Genomic DNA, 12,976 nt, shown 5'->3' with positions numbered 1-12,976 from the left:
TTTTGCGTCTTTGTTTCTGATTCGAGCCACCGTCCAGTACATTAAAATGGCTTTCCTTGAAAAGAAGTTCTAGAACAGACTTTTTAGCTGGCCTTCCCCACCCCGCTACTTCCGACCGGCCTGTGCCTGCAGCAGCTTACCTAGTGTGAAGTCAGGGGACTCTGCTCCCCTGTTACAGGTGTGTCAGCAGAGCTCTGTTACTCAGCAAACCCCACAGCCCAAGGGGTTAGCCTCTGTAGGGAGCCAGTCTGGTGCAGAAGGATCGGCAGCAGCAGGGCTGGGGGGAGGGACGTCAGTGATGGAGTGTCTACACCAGAACGAGATGTGTGCACTCAGATAAGGTGTTTAAGCTCTCTGAGCCTCAGTTCCCTCATCTGTAGAATGGGGATGCTGAGTCCTCGATTAGAAGCAGTGCCTGGCACATGGTAACCACTCAGAAATGATCTTCTGCATAGGGACCAGGTGAAAGGTTTACTGGACACCTTCCTGCTTTTCCAGCTGACGGGACTGGAGAAACCCAGAACCCAGAGCCCCCTGCAAAGACAAACCCCAGAAATCTGAGTAGGGGGGCAACACAGCAAGGGCGGGCCTAGTCCAAGGAGGGGGATGACGAGTAGCAGGAGAGGCACCAGAGACCCACTGCAGAAGATAAAATTCCTGCTGCAGAAACGGGAAACACATTCTGGTATATTTGCAGCCAGGACGACCATGGCCGTAGGGATACATCACTTTGTCCTGAGTAAATGCAGAGTCAAGCTACAACAGGACACCAGAAGGGGACAGAAAAGCACAACCTATCACGAATAAGAATAAGAACTGACAGGGTGACCAAGGGCCTGCCTCCCGAGAGGACTCGCCATCTCCCTGCCGGGGGAAGGACCCATGGTCAAAGCTAAACTCGTACTTCATAGTACATGTGTAATTAGTTGAAAAGCTTAATTTAGCAGTTTGGTAAATTCCATTAGCAGTTTATCTATGGTATATAATTAAGTTATTTTCAAGCAAATCCATTTTGGCTAACGGCTCCGGTTAAGAATCCTAATGGAAGATGGTTCATGTAATACATACCCAAATCTATGCAGACTCTAGAAACCTTTGGAGTCAACACCAACGTGTGAGGCAAGGCTGGCTGTGCTTGATTCTAGACAGTGACATTCCCACCTTAGGCAAAGAGGGAAGGTCGGAGAGGCCAGAGTCAAAGCCTGCCTCCGACATTCCCACGGCGGTGGGATGCTGCATCTCGGAGTCGCTTCCTCACCTTGACGCGGTGCATGATAATAACTACCACGTAGTATTGGCAGGAGGAATATATGAGGTGCTCTAAAGCGCTCAGCACAGAATCCAGCCCAAAGAAGGGAGACTCACAGAAGCTCGTGTGGCGGAAGCAGAGACTAAAAACAAAAACCAGCACAGACTCAAAAAACCAGAAAGTAACAAGGAACTGCAGCAGAAAGATGGCCCACGTGGAGGGGCATCTGATGGCTAGGCCACCGCGGGAAAGGCAGCTGAGACAGAGCGAGACTGTGGAACTCGCAGGGGTCGGGGTTAATACCAAAACCCATCAGCTGGGAAGATGAAGAAAGAGAAGAAAGGGCTGGCCTGTGCCTCAGGGTGCTGCTGGAGCAAATGTCCTGTGGCCTAGGCCTGGCTGGTGGTGATGGCCGCACAGCACGGCGAGTGCTCCTAATGCCACCAAACTGCACACTTGAACGTGGCTGAAACTGTCAACTTCATGTTCTGTATGTTTTACTCCATTGAAAAACAAGACTGAGTTACCACAAAAAAATTCAAAAAGAGCAGTGCCTGGCTGGCTCAGTGGCTTAAGCACCCAACTTTTGGATTTCACTCAGGTCATGGTCTCAGGGTCATGGGATGGACTCCGTCTACGGGTGGAGCCTGCTTGAGATGCTCTCTCCTTCTCCGTCTTCCCCTTCCTGCTCACATGCGCTCTCTCTCTTAAAAAAAATTAATAAATAAAATAAAGCAGTACCCTAAAATTCATCTCTCAGCCCACTGAAGACATTGAAACAGAAGTAACATAAAGGAGAGTTGGGGGTCAGTTTCTCTCTGGGGGATTCTGAGGGAAGGCAGCGTCCATGCACCCAGACACCAACCCGAAGGCTACCACCTCCATCACGTGGGGCTGATCCTTATCCAGGATGTCTGTGTAATACAAGCTCCCAGAAGCCCTGAAACCCCACATCTACCATGGACCGTGGCATCACAGAAAGATCTAAGATTCTTATGCAGAATAGTTTGTCTTTCCTAACAGTATCTCCCTGATGGTTATTTCTGGCCATAATTCAGAAAAAACAAAGGTAACTTCCAAGGATCTCCTCCCCTTCCCCGCCAGGTTCTCTGGGGATAGCAGTGCCGCTGTCTTATTCAGAGAGAACCCCTGCCTTTGGGAAGGATGCCCCTAACTTTCAGTCATGCTCAGGTAATAAACACCCCATTTCCGCCTTCCTCGCAAAAAAACACACCCTGGCTAGAGGTACAAGTAGCCTCTCTGGCCAGTGTCTCTGACCTCCTTGGCCATAACCTCTCTGATGTCCACAGACAGGCATGCCAGCCTGGTCCTGCCATTCCAGAGAAGAAAGGGCTGGCCTGTGCCTCAGGGTGCTGCTGAAGCAAATGTCCTGTGGCCTAGGCCTGGCCGCACACCGGGGCCCAGTAACATTTCCCAGCTGTCAGTAAAAGCCCCAGCAGCAGCGATGGGGTACAGAGTTCTGCTGGAAGCTGGACACAGAGAGTTGGTGACACAGACCCCTGCAGGGTCCTTCTGCCACCTACCCGCATGCCTCTGCCCCCTGTGCTTGTGCCCTGTCCCAGGCCCTACCTCCAGCCTCCACTTTCTCTGTACCTTTCCAAAGTGGACCTGTTCTTCTAGGTCCAGCTTGAATCCTGCCTGCTCTGTGAAGCCACAAGAAATGGACAAGGTAGGGGGCGCCTGGGTGGCTCAGTGGGTTAAAGCCTCTGCCTTCAGCTAGGGTCATGGTCTCAGGGTTCTGGCATGGAGCCCCGCATCGGGCTCTCTGCTCAGCGGGGAGCCTGCTTCCTCCTCTCTCCATGCCTCCCTCTCTGACTACTTGTAATCTCTGTCTATCAAATAAATAAATAAAATCTTAAAAAAAAAAAAAAAGAAATAGACAAGGGGGAAGGGTCCCAGACCATAGAGCTCAACACCAAACTCTCAATGAGTAACGCCACCCCAACCACAGGGACCATGAGAGCCTTCCCCATGGTGCTCTTCCATGCCCATTAGCTCACCCGAGATGGACTGGTAGGTGCCTAGTCCCATTTCACTGAAGAGGGAAAAAACTCAGGCTGAGGACATGTGGCTGGTTCGGGTCAGAACCAGCGTGTTTCTGGTTCTGGGCTTCACATCCACAGGTGCAGCCTGAGGAATGGTTGAGGCCATGGCCCTGGGGCCAGGCTGCAGGGGTTCAAAGCCCAGACTGGCCTCTTAGTGTATGACCGAGGGCGCGTTTTACTCCACTTCTCGGAGCCTTGGCTTCCTCATCTATAAAATGAGAAGAATGTAATAATAGTACCTATCTCATGAGGCTGGAATAAGGCTTGAACAGGTTCACTCGTGCCCAGCTCTTAGCCACGCCTGGTGCATTTCTATGCATCCAGTCTCCTGCTGCAGGGGCAAGGGGCTTCCTGAATTTCCGTGTTTGTTCAGGGTGGGGTTCCAGGAAGTCGGTCTTCCTCCCCTTCCCTCGTAGTGGGTGCAGGTGTTGGGTTATGTGGATTCAACGTGGCAGAGCTCCGTCTGTGTACCTAGGCCAGCTGCAAATCCTGGAACTCAACACAGAGCAACCTCTAAAACAAATAAAGTGAAAATAAACCAATCGCCCAGCTAATGAGAGATTTTCTTCTTGTCTGCTCTGGTAATTGAGCCCCTGTAGCCAGTCTCATACTTCCCTGGTAGGGCTGTGAGTTTAAAAAAAGGGGGGCGTGGTAGTTAAAGAAGCTGCTCAGCCAGAAAGGCAAATGCAGGCCCCCTGGCCCTCGGGAGGGGGGCAGCACACTGGGGCAGGTACACCCCAGCCTCATGCTAAGTCCTGCCTTCTCACCTTTCCTCCAAGCCCAGTAGGGCCGAGAATTGCACAGACCCAGGGAGCACCAGGAGCCAGAGCTGGGTGCTGAGGCAAGCCGGCCAGACCTCAGGGAGCTCCCTCACAAAAGGAACAGTTCCTTTCCTCCCACAGTTTCTCAGGCCCAGCCACCAGGGTGGGGCAGCTCTGTTCCGTGAATAAAGGATCTAGCACAAGTTCAGTGGGGCAGAGCATAGCGAACCTGAACCTGAACCACGTGGAAAGTCTGGCTGCTTCTACTTTCCTTCATCTCCTACATGCGCCTGGAGTATCATCCAGGGTCAGGCTCTGGCCAGTGCTTAGATGCTGCCCCTGTAAATGCCTCCCTCGGCCACCCCATCCGGCATGCGTCAACAAGCAGGCGGGGGAAGAAAGAGCCTCCCTGACATTTTGAGACAGCCGGGACTGGGAGCCAAAACAAACCGACAAGGGAATACATCGTCTCCACAAGAATCTGTCAGAGAAGAAATCCTATACTCCTCAAGCTAGGAGAGGCCCCCGAATGTCACTTTGCCCATCAGACGGGGACCCCTCGGGTCACCCCAGGCAGACAAGGCCTTGAGGACCCCAGTCCCAACATGGGCCTTCAAGAGGCTCTTCCAGTGTCTAACCAAGTACTTACGTCCTCAGGCACCCGGTCTGGTTACCAGGCAAGAATGAATCAGAACCTAGAAACTGGGGGCCAGGAGCCCCTGAACAGGGTGCAAGCCCACAGCATCCTTCCTTTCCCCCACCCCAAGTCACTTCGCCTTCAACCATAGCTGTCCTGTTATCCAGATAAAGTCAGGCTCTGGGGACCATTGGGAGCAGCTCTTAAGGGGAAACAAGGAGTCAAAATCTTCCATGCTGAGTCCTGGAGGGGGACAGAGGGATCCCCTCTATCCTGATGCCGGTGGTGAGTGGAGGGCCAGGGTCGTGAGATGCGGAAGGTCCAGGCTCTGGAACAGCCACACCGTTCCAATGCTGCCTCTACCACTTCCTGGCTGTGTGACCTTGGGCACGATATTTCACCTCTCTGTTCCTCGGTTGATTTTTCTATAAAATGGGAATGACAGCAGAGCAACTGGGCTGCAGCAAGGCTTAAGCCCAGAAACCCATGTCTGTCCCTGGATGTGTGCTGGCTGTCGTGAGGATGACTGGTCTGTCCCACATGTCCTGCCAGGGGCGTCGTGGTGAACACACTCCCTCTCCCTCTCAAAAGGGAATGGATTGCATGAGAAATGATCAGGCTGACCAGCTCTCGTCTCTCGTTATGTCCATCGGGTGACCTCCCTGCTTCGCGCTGCCTCTCTGAGCATGGGGGAGCCCCAGTCCCGAAGTGCGGGTCCCCAAAGAGAGCTCTGCCCATGCCTCTGAGTGGTCTGCTCCACGGGCTCAGGCGTTCCTTTTTCTCTTTACCCTGCCCACCCCCCGTCTCTTCTCCCACTGCCGCCCCCTCCTCTCTGCTTCCCCCCTGTCCCCCTGTCCTTGTCTCAACAGGCTGGCAGTGCGTGCTGGGAAGTCTGGACTTGACTGGCAGCTCCCACTGACACTGCACCCCCGTGGACAGGACACTTTCTGGCTTGAACTCAACTGGGCCTCACCAAATTTCTCTTACAGGAAAGGAAACAATCTGAGATGTCAAAGAAATCACCTGGTCACTGGATGGATGAGTAGAAATAATAGGCCATTTTGTGTATGTGTGTGTTGTTTAAAGGAAATTATATTAAAAAAAAAAAAAAAAAGAAAGAAAAAAGAACAATAACAGCTTGAAAATGGTCCCTTCCGTGCCAGAGCCTGTCTCTAAAAACCTCAGAGTCAAACACGGGGCAGGTCCCCCCACAAGTGCATTGTGTATAAGTGGACAGACATGGGACTCAATGGGCTTCCCAAACGCTCGGGGGAGACTGACTACATAGTGTTACACACACACACATGCATACAAACAGATGCGCGTGTGCATGCGCAGGCACAAACACCTGGGCCAGAGCCCGCACAGCCAGCCAGCAGCGTCACAAGGCCAGACCACAGCAGGAACAGCTAGGGAGGAAGTGCAGCCCCAGTATCAGCCCATTTCCTGACCCTCTTCCTCTGCTCTGGGAGGTTCTCTTTCTCTCTTTGTCTTCTATCTGTCTCTCTGTCTGTCTCTCTGTCTCTCTCTCTCTCTCTCTCTCAGTTCTTTGTTTTTACACAAGGCAACAGCCACAGCCATGCTGCTGTCCTGGTCCACGTGGCAAGAGCTCCCAGCAGCAATGACCCGCAAGTGAGTTTTCCCTTCTAGATCTGTGACCTTGGGCAAGTCACTTCCCTCTGAACCTCAGTTTCCTCATCTGTAAAACAAAGAGGCTGGGTGTGGAAAAAGGGTCCCTGAAGTCCTTCCTGATCTCAACCCCCGGGGTTCCTGAGTCCTCCTCCAGCCCCCTCTGGGATCTGTGTCACCAGGGAGCAAGAGCCAGGTCAGGCCAGGGGGAAGGGGTGGGGAGACTCTCTGTTCCCCTGCGGGGGACAAGGTGGGGCACAGATTCCCCTCCCTCCTCTTCCCCTCCCCGCCCCCCACTCCATGTGCTGCACACACAGACGAGCGCATTTGGCTGCCCCGGGGGATCAGGGTGGAAGAGCCGGCCTCCGGGGCGGCCCCGGGCAGAGGGGGCAGGGGAAGAGCGCACCCTGCAGCCCTCCAACCCTCCTCCACGTACCTTGGCCGTCGTCGCCTTCCCTACTACCCGCCCGCGCCGCGGGTTCAGCTCACAGCTGTCCCGTTGCCTCTTGCCAGGCCCGGCTGCTGCACTTTCTCCGCCCCAACCCGCGCCGGCTGGACCGGCCCCCTGCTCCACAGAAGTGGTAGCGACTTGCCTGGAGCCCCAGCTGTCCGCGCCGCCGCCCCCTGGGCGCCCTCCGGGATCCGCACGCGCCGCGCAGTGGGGTCTGGGCGGGCGGGAGGCGACCTCAGACTGCCAGGGAGCCTGGGTGCCGAGGGCGGGGCTGCTGCTGACTTAGCCTGCCTGACTGGTCAGACTTCCCGCGCCCCTCTGTTCCTGAGTCGCCCTGGGCCCCTTGCCCTGGTTCCAGAACGTTTATAGGCTGCACAGCCCGCAGGAGCCCTGCTTTTCTCTCCTCCCGGGGCTGCACCCCTGAAACCCCCACCCCCTCCCACCCTCCCAGGTCCACTGTTACCTGCATGCATTTTGTCCTTTATGCTTTCCTGCCTCTTCCATACAGTGAACTGTGGGCATGCATGACCCTATAATAAAAATCCAATACATTTATTAATAAAGCATTAAACAAATCTCCAGAGGCCCCCCAAGGTTCAAGCTGAAGGAAAACCCTCAGTCTGGTACACAAGGCCCTCTCACGCAAACTCTCTGGCCACCAGCTGATTTCCCAGCCTCACCAGGTCTTCCCCAAACACACACACATACACATGCACCCCTGCTAGGCACATAGGCTGTTGCCCAAAAGTCACAGCTGGGAGTTCTTGCTTTGCCTGGAATGCCCTTTCCCTTTGTTGTCTGCCTGTGGAACTCCTACTCATGCATCCAGGCCCCACTGAAATGGCCCTTTCTCCATGAATCCTTCCCCAGAAAACCCCAGCTCCCTTTCTGCTGGTCCTACAATAGGGGTTTTGTTGTATTGTGTTTTCATTTTTATTTGGTGGTGGGGAGGGGTGGGTAGTGCTGGAAGCCATGGGAGTGGATGGGAAGTGAGGAAATGGAGAAGGGAGGAAGGACTGCTCTCAGGGAGGGTGGCAGCGGAGGCAAGAGAAATGTGGAGGAGACTCAGAGGTGTTTGTAGATCGTGGTCAAGAATCTGATGAAGAAAGAAGGGATGGGGAGTGCGGAGGGGTCAAATGCCCTGATTCCAGAGGAGGCAGTGAGGACTGGAGGCACAAGAGAGGGTCAGGAAGCTCCTTAATCTCAGAACCAAGGGAGGGAGAGAGGGTTGTAGGAGGATGGGTTGCTCCTGGCTGACAGCAGTGTTCTCTGAGACATGGGACCATGAATGATGGCTGAGGGTCTGAGTAAGCCAATGGAGTGGGTAGCATTTAGAAGCCTATGCTGTGGGGGCACCTGGGTAGCTCAGTGGGTTAAAGCCTTTGCCTTCAGCTCCGGTCATGATCCCAGAGTCCTGGGATCGAGCCCCGCATCTGGCTCTCTGCTCAGCAGGGAGCCTGCTCTCCCGCCCCCCCCCCCCCCCCCCCCGTCTCTCTCTGCCTGCTCCTCTGCCTACTTGTAATCTCTGTCTGCTAAATAAATAAATAAATAAATAAAATCTTAAAAAAAAAAAAAAAAAGAAGCCTGTACTGTGAGTTTCTGCCTCCTCTGCTGCGGGGAAGGGTCCACTCAGTGAGGAGAGGAGCAGGTAAGCTTGGAGGGCACAGGGACACTTCCCAGAGGTATGCTCCCTGAGTCACCTTTAAGCTCCACGGCACCCTCCCTCCTGGCATCTCTGTTTTCTTGCTCATGTCCTGCTCTCAGTGGAAGGCCCATTTGTCTTGCTTTGTCTCCCCAGAAGAACAGTGGAAACATTTACTGTTCCAGTACAGGAATTCCCCTGCTGTCCCTTCTTCCTTATTATGAGTGGCTATGATTATGGAGTTGCCAACAGGTGGAGGCCAAAAAAACAAACAGACCTTTCAATATTGACTCTTCCAGCGGCCATGCAGAACGGCGGCCCCTGCCCCACCCCCCAGAGCCTCCCCAGCGAACTCCAAGTCAAACAGTTGCTGAAGGGTGGAGGGCTGCTGAGCTCTACCAGGGCAAGCGGACTCCAGGGGAGATAGCCCTATCTCTACATCTTTGAAAATGTTGGGCTTGGGGGGAAAGAGTAGGGGGAAAGGAAACATTTTCTATGAGGTTGTAAGGGCCAAGTCAGGCTCATGGCTCTTACTGAAACATAAAGCTAGGGACATCTGGGTGGCTCAGTCAGTGAAGTGTCTGCCTTCTGTTCAGGTCATGATCCCAGGGTTGGTGGATCGAATCCCACATCAGGCTTCCCACATCAAAGAGTCTGTTTCTCCCTCTGCCCCTCACCCTGCTCATGCTCTCTCTCCATTCTCTCTTGCTCTCAAATAAATAAATAAAATCTTAGAAAAAGAAGAAAAAGAAAAGAAACATAAAGCTACAATGTAGGAAAAATAAGGCCTCCTTGAGGATATTTATGAAACCATGCACTGCCCCTGCGGGGTTCACCAATCTGGAATCTTTCAGAGGCTGGACAAGTAAGACATGAGCAATGACTTTCTTCCCTCTCTCCAGCAGCAAGAATGGGCTTCATCATTCAGATTGAGTTGTACTTAGGGAGCTGGAAAGGAACTAAGCCACAGAGCCCATCCCATCCATCCTGGAGGGGATAACCAGGGTCCAGGGTGACTTGAGCAATGGCAGTGGTGACATGACCACTCCTGTCCATGAACACAGGATTTCATTCCACCCCCACCCTCTACAAGTGGCCTCTGATGCCACCTGGGGTGGGATATTGTTCTTCGTATCAGGAATTTCCAAATTTCCCACTTATGGAGCAGGGAAAGAAAAAGTACCACATAATCAAGGGTGTCCCCTAACGGACAGTGGAGCCCTATCATTACTTCTGCTAAAAAAATTTAAAGACTCCACAATGAGTAATGTGTTGCTCCCAAAAGTGCAGGAAAATAGAGGTAGAATTAGCTTCTGTGCAAATAATGAAATTAATGCTTTATATCTATTATTTTGCTACTTACAGAATATTTTTTGAAAGATCTTATTTACTTATTTGAAAGAGAAAGAGAGTGAGAGAGAGAGAGAGCATGAGCAGGGGGGAGGGGAAAAGGGAGAAGCAGACTCCCACCAAGCAGGGAGACCAATGCCGGCCTTGATCCCAGGACCCTGGGATCATGACCTGAGCTGAGGGCAGATGCTTAACCGACTGAGCCACCCAGGCGCCCCACTATTTATAGAATGTTTGAGAAAGGAAAGGACAGCTCTCCTGTCCTCCTGAGTTTGCTTTCTTGCCCATGCGTACACATGCCCAAAAACCCCGACTGCATTTCCCGGCTCCTAATGTAATAAGCAAAGCAATCAGAAACACAGGAAAGTACAAGAGCCTTCCGTGAGCCAAGAAGTGTTTTTCAGCTGAGTCTGGCCGGTAGAGCCCACTTGCTCCCAAGAGCAGTGGCAACCAAGGGAAGCTGCTGCCACTTACATTATGGGAAATGGGACGGCTCCAAGCTACGCAGTGCTTCCATCATCAAAAGCTGGTCAGGAACATTGCCATTTGGTGAAGATGTTTTGTTGTGGTAAAGGAAAAACAAAGTGTTGGTTTTTCTAAGCTGGTGTTCTCAACCAACACTAGATTTTAGATATCACAAATTATATGAGCTGAAATTTTGGAATTTGAGAAGATAAAACTCACATGACTTATTGCAAATATAAACCACCTCTTGATCCATTAAAAAACAAAGATGATCAAAACAGCAACTGCTTGACCTGGACACACAATCCAGAGGCTCTAAAAGAGCGAACAAGATAGAAATAAAATTTCAGAGCTATCATGGGATTTTGACTTCTATTTTGGAGGTTGAAAGTCTTCTTATGTCCTATGGAATTGCTTCTGTAATGCCTCTTGCCCCCCATCTTGTCTCCTCATTTATCCCCTTGGCCAGGTTTCAGGACCTCTCTCTTGACCATGACCTTGACTCTGTTTTCTCAATCCCTCCTCCACCCAACACAGACTACACACAACTGGGGGTGATGCTATTTGTAAGGCACAGCTCCAGACATGTTCCTCCCCTGCACAACAAAACCTTCCAGGAACACCCGCTTTGGTGTTCTCTGAATAAAATTCAGAATTCGCTGGGTTGACCTCCAAAGCCCTCCACAACCGCCAAGATTGCTTATTGCTACTCACCCATAAAGAAGCCATAAAGAGACCCACGTTAACTTTGGAGCAACAGTGTAGCTTGCTGACTTGGTTTTCCCTTCCATCTCCATCCAAGGTCTAGGGCTAGGCGCAGCTCTGACGGTGTCTGCGGGAAGCCATGGCTCATTTCTCACAGCCAGGAGAGCCTTCCTCTTCCCTCAGCTCCCAGCCACTTCTCTTAGAGACAGGAGCGCATCATCGGCCACCTTAGATCCAGTTTTCCTGTACAGCGGATGCTATGGAATGGGAGGGGATTGAGAGGTAGAAGCTAACTGTTCAGGTTTGAGCCAGCTAGGGGCTTTTTCTAATCTTCAGTTTCCTTATCTAGAAAAGGTAGTATGAACAGGACCCACATGAGAAGGTTTTTGTGAGAAGTAAATGAGATAATCTGTGTAAGAAGAGCTTTATACGGTGCCAGATAGAGCATCAGAGCTCACCGTGTCAGGATGGAAGTGATTATGTGGGGGAAGAGAGAGGGAAGGAGGGACAGAGAAAGAAGACAAGAGAAGGGGCACCTGGGTGGCTCAGTCTGTTAAGCGTCTGCCTTCAGCACAGGTCATGATCCTGGGGGTCCTGGGATCGAGTCCTATGTCCAGCTTCCTGCTTAGTGGGGAGCCAACTTCTCCTTCTGCCCCCCCCCCAGCTTGTGGTCTCTCTCTCACTCTCTTTCTATTTCTCAAATAAATAAATAAAATCTTAAAAAAAAAAAAAAGAAGAGAAGGAAAAGAAGGAAAGATAGGGGAAAAAAAATCAATAGCCCCTCCTTTCTACTGGAGTCAAAGGACCATTACCTCTTCTTAGAAGGAGCACACACTTGTAAACTTTCTTGCAGACAAAATTTTAGATAAAAATGACATCGGATTGGGGCACCTGGGTGGCTCAGTCTGTAAGTGTACGACTCTTGGTTTTGGCTCAGGTCATGATCTCAGGGTCTTGTGATCGAGCCCCAGGTCTGACTCTGCACTGAGCAGGGGTTGGCTTGAGATTCTCCCTCTCCTTCTTCCTCTGCCCCTCCCCTTGCTCCAATGCACATGCTCTCCATCTCTCTCTCTACCTCTCAAATAAGTAAGATCTTAAAAAAAAAAAGACATCAAGATCATAGAAAGGATGAAATCAGTTTATCTTTTTAGGTCCACTGTGTAAATTTACTAGGGGAATCCTATTAGAAACTTAACATTTTTCAGAACAGAAGGAGTGTGGAAGCCACCCTGTAGGACTTCCATTGCTTTTCCGGTAGGAAAACCGCAAAGGGCGAGAGCTAATTAAGTGGCAGAGTCCAGACTGGAAAGCTGTCAGCCCAGAGCTCTTCCCTTCTTTGCACATCACGTCCCCGGGTAGGGAAAGACACTATAATAACTTCATGCTCAGAGAGAAACTTCTAGCATGAGACTGTGAAGAGCTTGATAAACCATTTCTGCAAAAAGCAATTATAATGCTTGGTCAGAACTGTCAAAAGACAACCATTTCAGCACCTTGGAAATTGACTGGAGATATGCAACAAACTGAGCAGTGTTTGTCCATGAAAATTACAGAATTTTGAGTAAGGTCATCAAGACTCTGTCATGTTCTTGCCCGGAGCTGTTCCCATCCCCCGCAGTTCTGTTGTTTCAGAGTTCAATCAGGACAGCTTGTAAAAACCAGCACATTTTTGTCACAGCCAGAGTGGTCTCACTTAATTTGGAGCAGTATCAGTTTAAATGGTGATCTCAAAAGCCAGTGCACTTGAGAGGGCCAGCAGCTCCACTAGCCTGAAATAGCAAACCATGGACTGGTGTCTACTAAGGAATCTCACAGGACGGGGCACCTGGGTGGCTCAGTCGGTTAAGCATCCACCTTCAGCTCAGGTCATGATCCCGGGGTCCTGGGATCAAGCCCCTCGTCAGGCTCCCTGCTCAGTGGGGAGTCTGCTTCTCTTTCCCTCTGACCCTCCCCCTGCTTGTCCTTTCTGTCTCTCTGAAATAAACAAATAAAATCTTTAAAAAAAAAAAAAGGACTCTAAC

The 12,976-nt window shown here is 51.4% G+C and overlaps 1 protein-coding gene across 7 annotated transcripts in view; it reads right to left on the bottom strand.

The window, feature by feature from the left end:
• CRACR2A (calcium release activated channel regulator 2A) overlaps nt 1-10,998 on the bottom strand; it is a 134,784-nt gene extending 123,786 nt beyond the window's left edge. For 4 of the 7 annotated variants that reach the window (XR_004384717.1, XR_004384718.1, XM_032874839.1 and 1 more), the window contains exon 1: nt 6,779-7,028. The gene's annotated coding sequence lies outside the window, so the exon portion shown is untranslated. Of the gene's footprint in view, nt 1-6,778; nt 7,030-7,256; nt 7,324-10,964 lie in introns of those variants that run through there. The other 3 variants (XR_004384719.1, XM_032874844.1, XM_032874841.1) reach the window with 2 other exon arrangements.
• Nucleotides 10,999-12,976: the final 1,978 nt, after the last annotated feature.

Source organism: Lontra canadensis, unplaced genomic scaffold (genome assembly GCF_010015895.1).
Source record: "Lontra canadensis isolate GAN:19392208 unplaced genomic scaffold, GSC_riverotter_1.0 scaffold53, whole genome shotgun sequence".
NCBI classification, from domain to species: domain Eukaryota; kingdom Metazoa; phylum Chordata; class Mammalia; order Carnivora; family Mustelidae; genus Lontra; species Lontra canadensis.
The sequence above is the reverse complement of the archived record's forward strand: the minus strand, read 5'-3'. Positions and strand labels throughout refer to the sequence as shown.